This window comes from Numida meleagris, chromosome 1 (genome assembly GCF_002078875.1).
Source record: "Numida meleagris isolate 19003 breed g44 Domestic line chromosome 1, NumMel1.0, whole genome shotgun sequence".
Lineage (NCBI taxonomy): Eukaryota > Metazoa > Chordata > Aves > Galliformes > Numididae > Numida > Numida meleagris.
This window is the reverse complement of record NC_034409.1, coordinates 113,529,078-113,546,605: the sequence shown is the minus strand read 5'-3', so window position 1 is coordinate 113,546,605 and position 17,528 is coordinate 113,529,078. Positions and strand designations below refer to the sequence as shown.

At 39.8% G+C, this 17,528-nt stretch overlaps 1 protein-coding gene across 5 annotated transcripts in view; it reads right to left on the bottom strand.

Annotated features, from left to right (window-relative positions):
* Positions 1–13,630, bottom strand: part of TAB3 (TGF-beta activated kinase 1 and MAP3K7 binding protein 3) — a 44,211-nt gene extending 30,581 nt beyond the window's left edge. For 4 of the 5 annotated variants that reach the window (XM_021408235.1, XM_021408246.1, XM_021408252.1 and 1 more), the window contains exon 1: positions 13,294–13,626. The gene's annotated coding sequence lies outside the window, so the exon portion shown is untranslated. Of the gene's footprint in view, positions 1–13,293 lie in introns of all 5 variants that reach the window. The other variant, XR_002442100.1, reaches the window with a different exon arrangement.

The window sequence follows — 17,528 nt, the reverse complement described above, 5'->3', positions numbered from 1 at the left end:
AAAACACAGACTTTGCCCATTCTGTGATATACTCAGACAACTCTTTGCATGAATACCCCGAAACTGTCACAAAGAGCAGTGATATAATATACAGCACCATATTAATTATAGTTATTATTTTTATTATTGTATTATGATACAATAATAAATATAGGCATATACATATGATTATAAATACACACATACAGCAACACAGATGTTTGAGAGCGTGCAGATGAGGAACTGCTGAACCCAATTTCCTAGTGAAACAGAAAAGATACCTTAAAATAAGGCAAGCCTGCCACCATTTATATGCCTAAATAGATAGAATAAGATGTTGTATGTACATCATATAAAACTCCAGATCAAACTTTTTAAAATGTCTGTATACAGAGATAGGTCCCCAGAAAGTCTGTTGGGGGATAAGCTGAGATTATTTTCATCTTAAAATAACAGATGAATGTGACCCTAGCAGAAAAAAAGGCTGTGCACAAACAAAAATCTAATATTAAGACACTGCTTTTTCACCCCTTCACTACAACAGAAGTTTCATTCCACCTTGTCTACAGCCTTCCCCATAGCAAACATTAACAAGATACAAGTAACTCTGGTGGAAGGAAAGCTGTGAGTTTTCCTAAGCAAGTTCTATACCTCAGCAATCGGAGAGGGAAACGTTGGTAGTACAGGATAATGTTTGACTAATCAACACCCAGATAGAGCTGTAGGTGCCCTGTTTGTGGAATTGCTTCAATGGCAAATCTCCATAAGGAAGTCTAGATACTTGAGACACTCCTGTTCCCTAATCACAGGTCATAAACAGGAAAACCAATACAGATAATGGAAAGATCAGAACATGAATAGAATTGTTCATCTTAATGCACTAATGCATTCCTGCCGAAATTATTGTACAGCTTCAAAGGACTTGAACAGTATCCAACAGCTTTCCTTGATACAAGCTTTGGAGTATCCTCTTCCATACAAAGAGGCTGGCACTAAATCAGGTGTTTTAATATATTAAAAAAAAAAAAAAAAAGGCTTGCTGAGAGACTACAGATGGCAGCAGTAAAAGGACAGCAACCAACACTGAACTTTTCCCCAAAAGATACTGACTTCAATTTTCCATTGTAAATAACTTCTGTGCTTTTCTCTGTGCTTCAGCCAGAGCATAGCATTGGAAACCCATTTTTCTGACATTTAAATAGCCTCCATATTAGAAGCTTTATGAATTTCAGTCACTCTGCTGCATACCAGCATGAATAGATTCTAAAGACCATGCTTCGCCTCTCTTTTAAAACATGTTATGACTTCGGTAGGTTAAGAAAAACTATATTTGCAGTACATTTTGATTATTCCCTGACATTGTATGCAAAGACAGGTTGTCAGTAGTCAGGCCACATTTGTTTGTTTCTGTTGGGCTGGTACCAGGCCAGAAAATTTCAGAGCCAGAAGATAAGATTAACACAATTCCTGGCTGAGGCATACACGACTTTTTATGAATAGTTGAGTATAAAAAGACCAATTTTCTGATAATGCAGCTACAGTCCTCTGTCTGTAATCATGAGTTTTACCAAGAAAATGTTAAATATACCTGTCACTCTATAAATCTGGGCTTATAGGAGAAAATTAAAAGGAAAGAAGTCCTTTGCTAGTAGCCAGTCTTTCTCCAGTTGACTCTGCATGGTTGCCTAACGGTAGAAGTTATGAGCAAATTTCACTTTCATCAAATCAAGCTACAGGGAAAAAATCTGAATACATGGTAAATGTAAAAATGTAAAGTGCATTTCCTGAAACTTTCAGGAGTAGTAAAATAAGTAACTTTTCAAGACAGTCTGCATTCACAATTTCAATTTTCAAAATACCTTATTTTTATTCTACACCAAGAATATTCTTCCAAATGTGAGTTAAACACATATGTTAAACACTTAAAGCAATCAGTACATCTCTAAAGCCAAATCATTTTCACGCTCATCTGCCCTGCTGTACTCCATTAAGGCTGGTAGGATAAACTGCTCTGATTTCATTTCCCTTTGAGGAAGCTATCCTTATAATCCTGCTTTAGAGAAAGAAAAAAAAAAATAGGGCTCAAAGACAGTTCAAAGTTAAAATAAACTAACTCACTCTATTCTTCAAGATGTTTGGATTATTTCACTTTGCTAAAACAAGATGATGCTATCCCACATCTCAAGGTAGGTCCGTTCTCTAAATGCAATACTCATTTTTGTTGAGGCAGACCTCTCCTTTCTTAGGTTTTAGGGTGGTGGATAACTTGGTAAAACAGTAGCAGAAGAAATGCTTGAAACATTCCTTACACTACTCTAAAATCTGTGCTGTGCACAGTGCTATTCACTGTCACAAGAATACAAGAGTGAAACATATAACCAATAGTTTGAGTAGTTGCAGATGCAAGCAAGTCTTTCACTTGATTTGGTTTAGTGGTTTCTTCGCTTAAATGCTGCAACAAAGAAGGAAACATGTCAAGCTAGTTCTTCAACCAACCTCACCATTTCTTTACTGTTCTAAAGTGGCAGCACACATATGTTTTCCAGAGCAAAACAACATGAAACATATCCAGCTGTTTACTCAGATACACAGAATTTGAATCTGAAACACAGGTCTCTTGGTCTAACTCCATGGAGTCTTAGAAGAGCATCATTTGCTGAGGACACAGATGAAAAAACATCAGTGTCATAATTCCCCACAAGTTTACGTAGTCCTGTATACAGCAGAAGCCTAAGCATCAGGAAGACCTAAGGTTTAAAATAATTTGCAGTCACCTCTCATCAGCCAAACACACTGACACCAGAGTATTCCCCCGCAGCAAAGAACCAACAGACAGCGTCTACCACAGAATCAAGTTGCAGGAATCACAGAATTGCTTGGGTCAAAAGGCCACCTGGCTCCAACCCCGCTGCCATGGGCAGAGTTGCCACTCTCTAGAGATCAGGCTGCCCAGGGCCCCATCCAACCCGGCCTTGAACTTCCAGGGATGGGGCAGCCGCAGCTTCTCAGGACAACCTGTTCCAATGCCTCACCACCTGCTGGGTAAAGAATTTCTTCCTCATGTCTAATCTGTATCTACCCTCTTTTAGCTTGATTCCATTTACCTCTTGTCCTATCGCATTTGTAGATTTCAATAGCAAAAAAAGGGTTGAAAGCAAAAATACATAAAATTAACATTGTAACCTGATGTTTCCATTCTGAAATCATAGCGTAAACAATCACACCCCCTACTCAACCAAACAGCCCCAATGACTTCTGCAGACTTCAGACACTCAGGGCCTGCTAATTCTCCTCTGCTGCGTGAACAGCTTATCCTTCTTGCCTTGTATTTTGCCTGATTTTCAAGTTAATTCAACAAATTTCACACTAATTCTGAAAATTCATAAAGAAACTATAAGCTGAACTCATTGTACATACATGCCCAAATACAGGATACCAGTTACTTTGCCTGATGATTTCTCATGTTTCCACAACCAATCATGCACTTTAATCAGAACAATTTTCCGTGTACTTAAAAATTAAGAGACAAAAAAAAATACTCTAGTGAGTCATTGCCTTAACAATCAACACATTTCCAAATATGCATAAGAGTAAAGACATTCTTCATGCAGTTACACACACTCTGATCAACTGATTCCAAAAAAAAAAAAAAAAACAGTACATACAAAGCAAAATGGGCATATGCCTAAGCTCAAACACCGTACTACGAACTATTCCTTTATATCAAAATATTTACTACATACATTACAGCTGTCAAAAATTGAACACTACCAAGAATCATAACAAGCATTTTAAATTGGATTCGGGGTGAGAATTTTTAATAACATGAGTAATTTTAATAACATAATACAGCAAACAACTATTAAAATTCAAATGATTACCTTTGACTTTCAAATGAAAGGAATACTGAACATCCAAACATTTTTATTTTCTCTCTAGCATGGGTTATCACAACTGAGAACAAAAAAAAAAACAAACAAACAACAAAAACCCCACAACAAAATCCCAGAAGAGGAGATGGGCTTTTGCTGTTGTTGAACTCCGGAAACATTAAACAGTGAAAGAAGTGAGCAATAGCTACAAAACAGTATTTAATTTGAGGAATTAAGTTTGGGAATTAAAAAACCCTTTGTCTCAGCAAGTATTTATCAGCATAAAATAGTATAGCACAAACTATCAACTGAACTGGGTGCTTGCACAAGAGCCAGCTATCACATAGGAAGTCTGGTCTGAGTGTTTCATAATAAGTTTTATACAATTCTGAAAATACTATTTCCTTCTCCTTTTTCTCGTACACTTGCTCATCCCAATGCACAAGAACAAATTGTGAGGATCAAATAGCAAACTGATTATTAAACTGATTACTAAAGCAAAGCTTTTATTTGCAAACACCAAACGCTAGGTGGATCAGCTCCCTCATTCATCTCAAAAGCACATGAAACCTTGTGCAAGAATAGATACAAAATGTTGGGCCAGAGGCAGGCAGCCACGGGTGAGAGGTGTCAGACCAAAATGATCATGAGGAGATCTGGCCAGGAGTATCTCAGAAGCAGACTCCTCCTTTAGGTAAGACAGAAAGCAGGGCAACAAATGAGACTATTTCATTATTAGATCAGCAAAAGCCACAGATGTCTGACCCCTCGTAGCAGCTTTCTGTCTGTTTGGGATAGTCACCTCACAGTTGCTGTAGGCTTTGAAGAGACTGATGTGACTGATCGGTTATACTAGTGTTTTAGACACCAAAGAAAACTGATAACCTTGTAAATAAGATTTCTAGTTAAGTGATAGAGCAGTCAGCATCCTGTGACATCCAAATGACCTACATTCAAGCAAGCCAGGAATCCCAGCTTGCAGAGGGGCTGATTGCCTCCAGCTCCCTTGAAAACTTTCTGTTCCGAGTGATCATTTTCTTCTGTTTGCAAGAATCAGGAAGAGTTCTTAGCTTGATTTTTATTGTGGTCATAGATATCTATCCAGGTGAGTTGAGAAGGAAGCAAGCAAGAATCACAGAACAGAAAGCAGTTTACACAGGGGGGTCAACTATACAAACTACCTATATATTGCTTGAAAATGTTAGCATTTTTATGAGATACACAGAAGTGAAGTGAGTTTAATCTAGAGTCATGAAAGAATTAAACACCTAAAAACATGTTTGCAAGCCTCACGTATCACTCCTGAAAAGGTACTCTATAGCAAAGGTTACAAGTGCATTAAAATATTCAGGAATTATCCATCATGTCTAACTTGTCTCATAAAACTAACAAATTACATACATTTAATAACAACGTATTATAACTCAATCTTTAAGTTTGCAGCTTAGTAAACTCATTTCATGTTTGAGCATTATTTTTTTCCATGGTCACCAATTCAAATAACAGCCACAGGAACTCTAGTTGAACACTGTTTAATACAATTGCAATTTAACCATTTTACTATTTTCTTAAGATATTGCTGAAATAGCCACAACAATTGCAACAAATGAGTACCTGTCTACTGAATATAGCCACTCTGTCACGCTGTATGCACACACCATCAGGTAACCAAGCAACTAGGATATTCAAACTAGATAACACAAGGCCATCACTACTTATGAACAAATAATCGAAAGCTTCATGGCTGTTTTTTTGATTGCCTGCAATCTCATAGAGTTTAATAATAATGAAGATTATTTACAATTATATAACATGTTTACATAATTCACATTTTTTACAATACTCAGAAATAATTTGCCCAACACATTTAACATTGAAAAAAAAAAAAGCAGGAGAGGAGAAAAAGATTCCAGAAAAGAAAAAAACACAAAACCAACCCAACAGCAACAAAATAAACAGGAAAAGAGACCAAAAGTCTTGTTGCGAGTCTACAGGCATTCCCCCCTAAAGCATGTGGAATTTTCATTTTCTGAACAGACTAAATAGCCTGTGCCATAAATAGTTTCACTTAAAAATGAGTGCAGCTTACGTAAGCATGTGGCACTCATCACAGGCATTTTTACTGATAGCAACAACAGTGGCAAAAAAAAAGTATGTATGTAAACATAGTCCAGTAAATAGCATCTAAAAATTAACTCAAAATACCAGGAGGGTTTACTATAAACTGCTACTGACAAATCTTAGACAAATATTCTGCAAATGGACAAGAAGGTACAATTATCAAAGGCTACACCAATGATCATGCTGAAGCAAATCTATTCTGAGTAGCCCCAAAACAGAAATTTGCCACAGTTCTGAAAGAACAGCTTCCATTGTTAAGATACGTCTGTACTCCCTGGCTCTTATATCCTATCACATAATGAAAGAAGAAGAACAAGAGATGCTAAAATGTTTGAGTCAGAACTACTTTTCTTCACTCCTCAATCAAAGACCACAATAAATACTTAAGCCCTTTTTTCTCCTTCTAGCATTCTATCAATTCTTTCATACCTTTCAAAAACTATGAGGTATTAAGGCAATTCTTCAGACTACTTTGCAAAAAAAAAAAAAAAAAAGGGTGGGGACTAAACAAAGTATCAAGTAGACTTTAAAAGGAATGTAGCAGGGGAAAAAAAAAACACAGATAAGGACTTATTTAGTTTTGTTTTAAATAGAATTCATGCAAGAATAGAGTAGCAAATTCTTTCGATACTTTCCTGTCAGTTCCTTAACACCACCTCCCCTCCATCCAGTTCTCACAAATATTAAGTCCATAAACAGCAATCTCCACGGGGACTGTTTCAATGAGTCCAAGACCAGCCATTTAAAAAAATAAATAAATAACCTTTTCCTCTCAGTCTTGAAATAAGCATGCCGAATGTCCTCTTTGAGAAGATACAAATGACTTAAAATATGAGAAAAGGAGGAGCATTTCTGCTATCTTCTCAGTTGCTTCCAAGAGGGGTATCGTCCATCAGACACTAGCAACCCGGCCAACGATGCCTAATTCTTGACCTCCCGCTGACAGCCACACGTGAGAATAAACCGCACCGGGACTTCCGCAAATGAAGAGCACAGAGCTGAGTTGCACACATTCCGTAAGCTGCCGTCTCCCTGCCCTGATCACATCTTGGGTAACATATGCTCTTCAGAGACCTGCCAAGCATTTTTGTTACAACTTTTAGAGGAAGCGGTCTCAGTTAGGGAAAAGCAGCTTTCAAGTGACTGGGTGTTCCTCAAGAAACAGAAGTGCTGTTTGTCACAGTACTAGCAAAGTCTGTTTTGTTGGTTCTAGCGTCTTGCTGAGTAACGACAGGAAAGACGGTCATCACTGAAAGACCAGTGAAGTTCCCTCAATGTTCCACATCAGTACAGGGAGATGTTAACACACTCAGCGGTACTAAACACATCAACGATTGCTCCAAACTGTTGCTAAGAGTAAGTTTCATTCTCGTAGTTGACAAACTCGATGAATTATGACTTCTGTAAAGAAAGACTTTATCTCCCCCTCATGGAACCGTTCCTCACAGACGAAACTCTGGTTTCAACACAGCTTCGCTGACTTTCTGACCCTTTAATTCCTCTCTCTCTCTCTCTCTCTCTCCTCTTTCCTTAAATACAGTAGAAGGTCACTTCTGAAGACTGATAAAAAACCCTGATCTTACTCAGGTCCCTGAGGCCTAAGGCTATCTTCAGCCTCATTCACCTCAGCTCCCACATCTGAAAAAGGATTGGCAGGTGGAACATTGACTTGACTTGGAACTTTCTTTAAAGCAAAAGAAGCATTTGCTCTATCTAGCAAAGGCTTCAAAAGCAAAGAGGTAGATTTCATTTTAGAGGGACACTGACATTTTAAAAGTTATTCCATTGCAAAAGATAAGCTAGAGACATTTCTTACAGACCTCTCTTCCTTTAAACTGGATATTCCAAGAAAGCAAAAGAAAAAAAGGAAAAAAAATAATTTAAATAAACACAGAAGGAAGCTAGACATGAACAGAGACTCACCTCACTGTCCCTAAAGGCTAGTGCAACTGGTACATATTGAAGGTTAATATCTCCAATACAGAAGTAAAAGAAATTACAAAACAACATACATCACCCTAACGAGTTACTCAAAAGCTCATAAACTCAGAACGCATGAAACAGTTGCAGACAAACAGTGAGATTTGTTTTGAAATACCCGTGCAGAACACTGCTGCTTGTGAACAAAAGAATAATAAGGAAACGTCTATGACCACTTTTTTTCACAAGGTTGTCATAACAGCAGGAAACAAAGCAGAGATTCTCACTAAAAGAACTGTTGCCCAATACTGCCCACTTGAAACTTAGCAGCAAGCTACAAACTCATGCCAATCTACAAAAAAGCATTAAAATATTTCTTTTTAAAATCTAAGTGTTCTGACTTCAATTAAAACACAGTCAACAATCCCATGGTTACTAAAGTCACATCTGTACATCATCAGATCACCCAGAAGCAAAAACCTGATTTTGTACAACTGGCATTTTTGTACAATTGCTAAGAAAAAAAAAAAAAAAGAGGAGGTTTTAATGCCTTCAAGGAATCAGTGGGAAGAAAGATGATATATGACATAGAAATGTTAGTAAAAATTTACCCTATTAACCTTTTTTTGAACAATGGTGAAAGAACAGTGACATTGCGCAGAATGAACACTTTGCCTTAACTGTGTATGTCACTTTTAATCTGACGATAGCAGTATTACAGTGAGAATCACTACTCCATCGGGACAATCTTAAGAGTTTCAGGAAAGAAAAACATGCACATTTCAACAGCAATGTTCTAGTACCCAGCCCACTGCTTCTGCAAGCTCACCTTCAAGAACACACATGCAAAAGGCAAATTTTAAGTTCCTTTCAGAACTTGCACAAAATCCAGGTAAAGAAGAACAACACTCTATGCTTTCATGTACTATTATTTATTGCATGCTCAATACAAAAAAGAAGAAAAAAAAGGAAGAAAACAAATCCCTGATTCTTCCAAACGTTAGGAGTAAACATTAATGCTTAAGCTGAAACATACAAGCTCCCCACAGAACAGAAAGAATCACACTTTTTGTCACACATACACAGTGTGACAAATTCAGTGACACACAAAGAATAACATAAACCTTTCACCAGCTATTTTCAGTAGCCTAAGACATTGGCATTTCTTTAAAGATGAGACTTCAGGACAAATACCTCCAAATATAACCAAAGAATGGCAAAAAGGAAAGCTTAATGCCACAACCAAATCTCTTTAACAAATCTGAACACTCAACATTGAAAACATTTTAGAAAAGTACATTTTTCTGCCACAATACATGAGACAAATGCTGACAGTATTAGATTTTTTTTTCTAAAAGTATCCTTAACTCAACCATGATTTCACAGAAACCAATCCACTTCTCAGGTTAATATACACTTCAGTGGACACACAATTTCATTTGACTGCAAGCATTTCATTAAAGCATATTGACTGTGGAACATGATTGACTGAACGTAATCAGCCAAAAAATGCTTTTAAGAAAATATTCTCAATTATCCATCAGCAAGCAAACACATAAGTAGCAAAACATGTATACTTCATCTGTGATAGGATACTGAACACTGCTATAGCACAATGACCTTTAACTCTGTAGCTTTACTATTTGCTTACTGCTTTATACAATCTCTGAAAAGAGTGAAAGGAGAAGTAATTTTCCTTCTGAAAGAGTTAGGTCAGGACAGAATCTGGTAAAACATTGAGGATGCTTTTCAAATACCACTACCTCAAATTCAGGCTCTGAGAAAATAAAGCCCACTGGAATCCAAGAACAATTGCTTCTTAACAAAAAGCTGTACTACATAGACCTAATGGAGATAAAATTCTTCACTGTTATATTACACTGATACGTTGGCTGTTACAAAACAGCACTTGAAGCAGGAGAAACATCTGAATTTATAATCAAGGAGATGAGCAAACACTGAAACGTTAGGTCCACTCTGACATGAAACTGAGACTCACCCTGTGTGATCTATGTAGCATAATTTATCTTTAAAGAGAGAAAAAGAACAAATATTAAAGAGCTCCCTGACCATCTTGGTCTGTATGGTTATTAGCAACATTACAGCTTGTCTCAGCATCTTATTACACACTGAATTTTGCCTGATGATTGATGCTTCTCATGCCATTAAAAAGGTTCAGCATCCATGAGTCTTCTGGATACTGATACTACAGTGCCATCTTTTAAGCACTAACTGACACAGCATAGAAGTTGCTGACAGATTGTGTACCTGCACAGAGTAATAGATCATAAAAGATACTTTGCACCACAAAACCTTCTACCAGAGCAGTATCAGGTCCAACATCTTGTGTCTTAAGCTGGAGACAAATTTGCAAATTGCATATTTAATTTGAAAGCCTTTCACATGGGTAACTCCGAGAGATACTTCAAGGTCTGGCAGAATTTAAAAAGCTGCTCTGGAAATGTTTTAAATCAACACCTTTAACATGTGCATAAATGACTCTAAACAAATATTTCTGAACTCTCTCTTATCTTTCCATTTAGAAAAACGCTTCCCATGTGCAGATTGCCACCATAACATTACCACACATGCAATCTCAAAAATACAATACTTGATCTTTCACAAGCCAGTTAATATCACACTTCAGACAATATTTTATTATATTATGCCTCTACAGAAACAAGTAAACAGAAAATCCACATTACATAGACAATTACCAATTCCCAGTTTAGAGTTTGTTCCTCTCCGTTTGTGTAAAGATAATATTAAGGACAGGAAAACACTGCAAAACCACAAGTAGCAGATATTTCTACCTTGCAACTTGAAACACCTGCACACAAAAGCAGTCCAAAAGATATTTATGAAAAAATCTGAGGCTATATACAAACTCTCTCTTAGTTTCACTCTCAGTTTGTCACCTGCCATTCAAATGCAACAAATAACAAAGTCTTTCACTGTAGATGTATTTATTTATATTTATGTGTGTAGAGACAATTACATACACACCAGACACTGTATCTACTTCAGCTCACAGTAGTGGAAAGAGTGTTATGTAGACACTCCTAGAGCAAAATGTGTCATGCTATAGTAGAGTTGGATGACTAAGCAGATATGATAGAAATATGCAAATCTGCATCCAACCAAGAATATTTTTGGGGCTACATATCCTATTTCAAATACACACTATAAATAATTTCAGGATTAAAATTAGGAGAAAGCATCTATAGCCTAGTTCAACCAAAAACTTACTGTTACTGAAGATCTATGTAGTTTTTGAGAGGTGACAGAGGCAAGCTATTACCACGTAACATTAAGAAATGTGTATCATTCTTTTAGAAGAACACAAAAGAATCATTTACAATTAGAAGGGGTTACTCCTCTGCCATTCAGTGGATAGGTATCAGCACAGACATATTGCCAAAACCAGGTGGAAAAGAAGGCACATTGTTTTCACAACAGCTATTCACAACTCATCTTGTCCTCCTCAAGATGATGACTAACAGAAAGGAGCCTCAATGAGATCACAACAAGAAAAAATGGGCAGAGACCTCACAATATCCTCTTCATGTTTATCTGCAGTCACCTGTATTAAAAGTTATGACGTGACCCAGATGAAAATAAATCATGAAGGTGTAGTCAACTTATGGAGTGCATCTACCACTCTTATCCATCTAACTGTGCTTAAGACAAAAGATTTAAGATTAAAGACAGACAAACGCTGACTGCATTATCCTTTACTAATATGTGTAAAAACCAATACATTTTATACAGGAACTGAGATAGTCTATACACACATTGATACAAGCGCTTAGATTACTCTTCAGATTGCTGCCCACAGCCAGCACTCTTCACAGGGCAGGACGAAGGGCTGACTTTAAAAAGCGTTGTGAAATACTTAATTTTTAAGAACCCTGTTCCTCTCTCATTGCTAAGAGGAAATGAATTTGATGTTTCTTCTTTTTACATGAAATATGCTAACGCATAATATACTTGACAAGGAGCAGAAGAAATCAGAGCCCTTCTCCTGAGTCTGGAAGGAAAAAATCAAAGCTATCCAAGCAGTTATTGACCTCTGATCGCGCAGCCCTTCTTGGTAAGTTTTATGCATTTTTCTACTAAGCCCTCTGAGAACAGCACCTACCAAGTGGACCTGTTACAAGCCTATAAATGAACACTTACTACTCAATTTCAATCACAGTGGACATCAGCACTAAAAATAATGGGCACCTATCAGTACACCAACAAGAGCGGTCAGTCTATCTACTTTCAGAATCTATTTGAAATGGACAAAGAGGAGAAGAGGAAAACTACTGTAGACCTCAAGACAAGACTCCGGACAGAGCACAGAATCATAGAATCATTTATGGTTGGAAAAGATCAGTAAGATCATCTTGTCTGACTGTCAACCCATCACCACATGTCCACTAACCCGTGTCCCTCAGTGCCTCACGTATCCTTTTCCTGAACACCCCAAGGGACAGTGACCCCACCACCTCCCTGGGCAGCCTCTAACAATGTCTCACCACTCTTTCTGGGAAGAAATTTTACTTCATATCTAACCTGACCCTCCTCCAGCACAATTTCAGACCATTATCCCTTGTCCTATCACTGCTACCCAGGAGAAGAGGCCAACCCACACCTCACTACAATCTTCTTTCAGGTGGTTGCAGAGAGTTTCCCCTGAGCCTCCCCTTCTCCTGACTGAACAGTCCCAGTTCCCTCAACTGCTCCTCACTGGACTCGTGCTCTAGACTCCTCACAGCTTCACTGCCCTTCTTTGGACATGCTCCAGGGACTCAATGTCTTTCTTGTAGTGAGGGGCCTAAAACTGCAAAACTGAACACAGTATGCAAGGTGCGGCCTCACCAGTGCTGAGTACAGAGGGACGGTCACCCCCCTAGTCTTGCTGAGTACACTACTACAGCATACCTACGGCCCTGCTACCTCCAGAGCCAAACCACCACAGCAGCAGCATCATCCTGCAGTCAGCCCGTCCAAGAGACAGCAGCAACCCCTTTACCCGCGCTTCCACTTATTTACGCCCCTATTTCTCACACAAGGAGCAGACCACGCAGCCCGGGAGCCCCTCGGCCCCTCCTGGATGCTACCCACCCTCTCGCCCCGGCACGAAGAGCTCCAAAAACAAAGCGCAAAGTTTTCCCCGCCGGCTGCGTGGGTGCAGGGCAGCCAACGCCGCCACCCGCACCTCCGGGCGCCGCGCCCCAGGGGCCCCGACTCGACCGCCCCCTACCCCAGCCCAGGCCAGGGGCAGCCGCCGGCTCCGGCCCGCTCTCACCACGCTCCCCGGGTCGGGGCGGCGACGAGGCAGCGCGGAGGCCTCGTCCCCCCGGCCCGGCCCGGCCCGTCCCCAGCCTCCCTTTCCCTCCCGGCCGTCCCTCACCGTGTTGCGCTGGGAGCTCGGCTCCGGCGGCGGCTGCATGCCCGCCCGGCCCCTCGCTCTGCCCCGGGCCTCCGGGACGGCGGCCGTAGGAGGGGGGACGGCGGCCGTAGGAGGGGGGACGGCGGCCGTAGGAGGGGGGGCGCCCCGGGCGGCCCCCCCCGCTCCTGCTGCGGGTGCGGGGGCGCTCTCCGGTCGGCCCCGGGTCTCCGAGCAGAGGGGAGGGAGGGAGAGGGGGAGGGGGAGGGGGCCTGGAGCGCGGCCGTAAAGCGCTTCCGGGATGCGAGCAGCGCCGCACGCTCAGTGCGCGGCGCTGAGGCCGCCGGCCGCGCGGCGAAGAGGAGGGGCCGGGCCCGGTTCCGGCATGGCGCTCGCTCTCGCGAGACTTGGCGGCGCGGGGCGGGGGTTTGAACGCGCGCGGGGCGAAACGGGCGTGGGGCGGCTGGTGGCGGTTGGTGACCGTGCGGCGTTCCCTCGGAGCAGTCGGGCGCTCCTCTTCACAACAGCCTTTTAGCCAAAATTAATGGGAGCAGGCACGGAGCTCCCTTGTCGCTCTGGAAAAGCCCTGGGGAGCGCGGGGTGAAGCGGCGGAGGGAGCGGGCACGCACCTTGTATTGCCATCACTCGCTGCTCACGTCATCTTCCTTAGGCTGAGGCCTTGTTCCTGTGTCAGAGATTGTGTAATGTTAATTAAGGAATTCCTGTGTTCTGATTCCTGCGTTGGAAACCAGCCAAACCAGACTGGAGTTTTTGGAGAGGCAAAACTAGGAGTAAACAGGATCTCAGTGCAACAGTGCTGTTATCTGAGATCGATCCTTTCCCTTGGGTCGGACTTCATGTCAAGATCCTAAAGTGCATGTTCCTCAGCAAAAATATCTATAATAAATAAATATAAATGAGTGCTTCTGGACCTAGTTGCAGTAGCTCTCCCTGGTCTCTCGCTTTCTTGAAATGTAAGAAAAAGCCCCATGGATAGCTGTTGATCCTTATTTAGCTAAGAGTCTGCACCCTGGATTATGTGTACTGGACCTGGTTTGTTCAGCATTTTTTGTTCTGTCCAGCTCCTTCAAATCCACATGAGCCAAACCTCTTCATTGTTGTTTCTCAGTATCTGCCATAAGCTCCCTGTATTGCTGCTCGCGGGTCTGGTTTTGACTAGCCAGGGTAGGTGGACTCTGCTCTGCATCAGTTGAGCAGCCACCAATCCTTTATTTTTGTTTGAAAATGAGGATTTTCCTCTGCAATGGGCTGTGATGGAAGACTGTCATCTAGCAATTGCTTGATTTCTTTCCCTGTATCACTTTCAAAGCAACAGAGTTCTGACAGAAATTGCAGAGACTTGGTATCGTGTTTTCCATCAGCCTTTAGATTTAAGAGTGGGATTGTGCTACTGGCAAATTAATCAGCTTTGAAACTTCACAATTAATCTTAGCAGATCCAGTGCTTTGCTTAAGAATTTAGAAAAAAATCCTTGTGGCTCTTAGGGGTCTGATAACGCAAGAAATCAAAGATTGTGCATGTTTTAGCTTTGCTGAACACATCTCTGAAAGGAGTTCATTTTATTGCTGATCCAATTCTTCTGTCTCCTGTTATCCACGTGACAGCTGCAACAACTGATTATATAAAAACGTACTATTAAGAAAGTATTTAAAGTATTTTTAGCTGCTTCTAATGGGATTTAGCAGCTGGAAGCAAGGAGAACTTGCACTGAGTAATCAGTGCGGTTCTTAGACAGCTGTGTGAGAACCAGTGCATCAGGGCTTAAAAAAAAAAAGAATTATATGTGATGAAAAAATTGAAAAATAGACCTCAATGCTTGCTGCTAAAACCATAACTCAAAGTAGAATGGAATTCATTCTTAAACCCAGTTCTGTAATAACTTGTAGATGAATATGCTTCTCCATTTTATGGTTTTTATTTATTTTTTATTTTGTTTTGTTTTATGCTTGTAGCAGCTATTACTAGCCATCTTTGAAAGGCCTCAAGTTGAGATTTAAAGACTGTGCTACATTTCTTTTTAAACAGAACAGAAATATAGTTAGTTCTGTTTCCCTTTGTCTCCTTATGAACAGCTGTCTAAGCAATTTTCTTATTTTGGAATAAAGCAATTTTCTGCAGTTTGTGGCTAAGAATTGCAGCCAAAAAAAAGTATCTTGATAAAATGATCCTCTAATGTTCCATATTTTTCTGTCTGAATAGTTCCTATGCTAAATTAGTTCCGCTTACAAATTGAAATAGTGATTTTTTTTTTTTAATGTAAGCACTATAAACTGAGTCTTGAATCTAAAAAGGCAGAGTTCTTTTTCCCTGTTACGTGTGGTCAGTAATGTTGTCACTGAAATATGTGTACTGGTTTTAATTGTTGATGCATAAGGAAAATAGAGCATGCATCCATTTGTCACAGCTTTGGTTACAAAAATAAATAATATTTCCTGTCTTTTTAGACCTAGAACTAGACAGTATTATAAAAAAAAAAAAATCCAAGAACCTGTGTCTAGACTAAGGAGGTACCATTTTTCATACCATTGCTCATATGGAAAGAAATTGGCTTGGGATGAAGTCTAAGCAGAGGAATCTGTAATAATACCTTGCGTTAATGCCAAATCCTGCTGACTCCTGTTACAGTTTACTCTTACATACAAAGTTGCAGATTTAATTTAGCTAGAATCCTATAGAACCAGAGCTCACAGTGCAGGATCTCCTTTCTGTAGGAATTCTGCTTCCGCCTATAGAATTACATATAGAACATTATAGTCTTGATATGTCCATTTAAAGGTCACAAACCAGCTAGCTGTAAATCCCTCATCACTGGTTTATAAGATCACCTCACTTCTCTCACTTTCATTATGTTTTAAGGAATATACTCTTGATCTTTCCTCATCTAAAGGTGCATTATATCCCCTGAAAACTGTATGTAGAACAAAATTCATCTACTAGGTTCCAAATTTAATTAAAACTTTTGAGACCTATTCATCACCCTTTGCATTTTTCCTTTTGCAGTAAAAGGATTCTTTTGACTCTGCTAGGTACACCAGTTGCTTTTTTACTTCAAAGATGTGTCAGACATGTGACCCTGAGAGAACAGAATAAAACGTTCATTGTTTTCATAGTGATCCTGGATGAAGAATTTCGTTTCGAAGTGAGGATACTGTGGCATTAAAAAGCAAACACAGCAATGCTCAAGTTGAGAAGTTGAAGTAAACTTGTGAGAAAAGAGCACCCAAAAATTACTTTGTCTTAAAGTGTTCTTTCTTCCACCTTGTGAAATACAAACCCAAGCAAATGTCACTTGATAGTTACATCCTTAGAAGGGCTATACCTGACATAGTCTGGTGAACTGATGGGTGTTGGATGTATGGGCAAATGAGCACGTGTCCAAAAGACAAGGGGGAGTTATCCCTCACTTTGATAAATTCTGAGTGTCTGCTGTTCTCCACTTCTGAGGTACAGTCACAATTGCGTTTACAATGGAAATTTTTCAAGGCATGCCTTCCTGTTCTCAAGTGCTGCGGCTGATTCCCAGCAGGCAGGGGCAGAATGCTGCTACTATTTTGAGAGTTTTTGTCTTTTGTCCTAGAGCACAACAGTGACCATGCAAAGAGCATTAGAGCTAGTGCTAGAGCACACACCTTTGAGATGGCTTGCATTCTTGTCTAAGAAAAACTGTAGTGCAACACCCATTTTTCTCTTTGCAATTTCCATAAGTAAGTTTTTGCTGCTTTTGAAGTTTCTAACCTGCAGTGTGCAAGAAGTAGATTGTACAGAAATGCAGATTCCATGTTAGCATGCTTAAAAACAGATTAAAATTTCAAGTTTTCCTTTACAGAGTCTTCTACAACAGCTGCAGTTTTGGCACAATCTTCATCACTAGAACTACTTGGTGCAGAAACACTGAAGAGTCAAGTCAGTAATGTATATAAAATCAGTCATAAGTGTTTTCTGAGTCTGAATGGGATATGATGTGAGAAAAGTGAAGAGCTGTGCTTGCATATATGCCTTCATGATCATGAATATTTTATATTAGCCTTTAATTATACAATTAAAAGAAAATCTGCGATATTTTTCTCTAAAGCTACAAAAAGACCATGCTTCTCCATTTGGATATATATGTGAATAGTTCCTCTGGGTGTTTTTTTCATTGCAATTAACTTTGATGCTCTGGTCAGTCTCTAAACATCTAGAGTTCCCTGTGTAGTAGCAGGAATTTAAGTTAACGATGTCGTTTGCTCCTTCTGTGC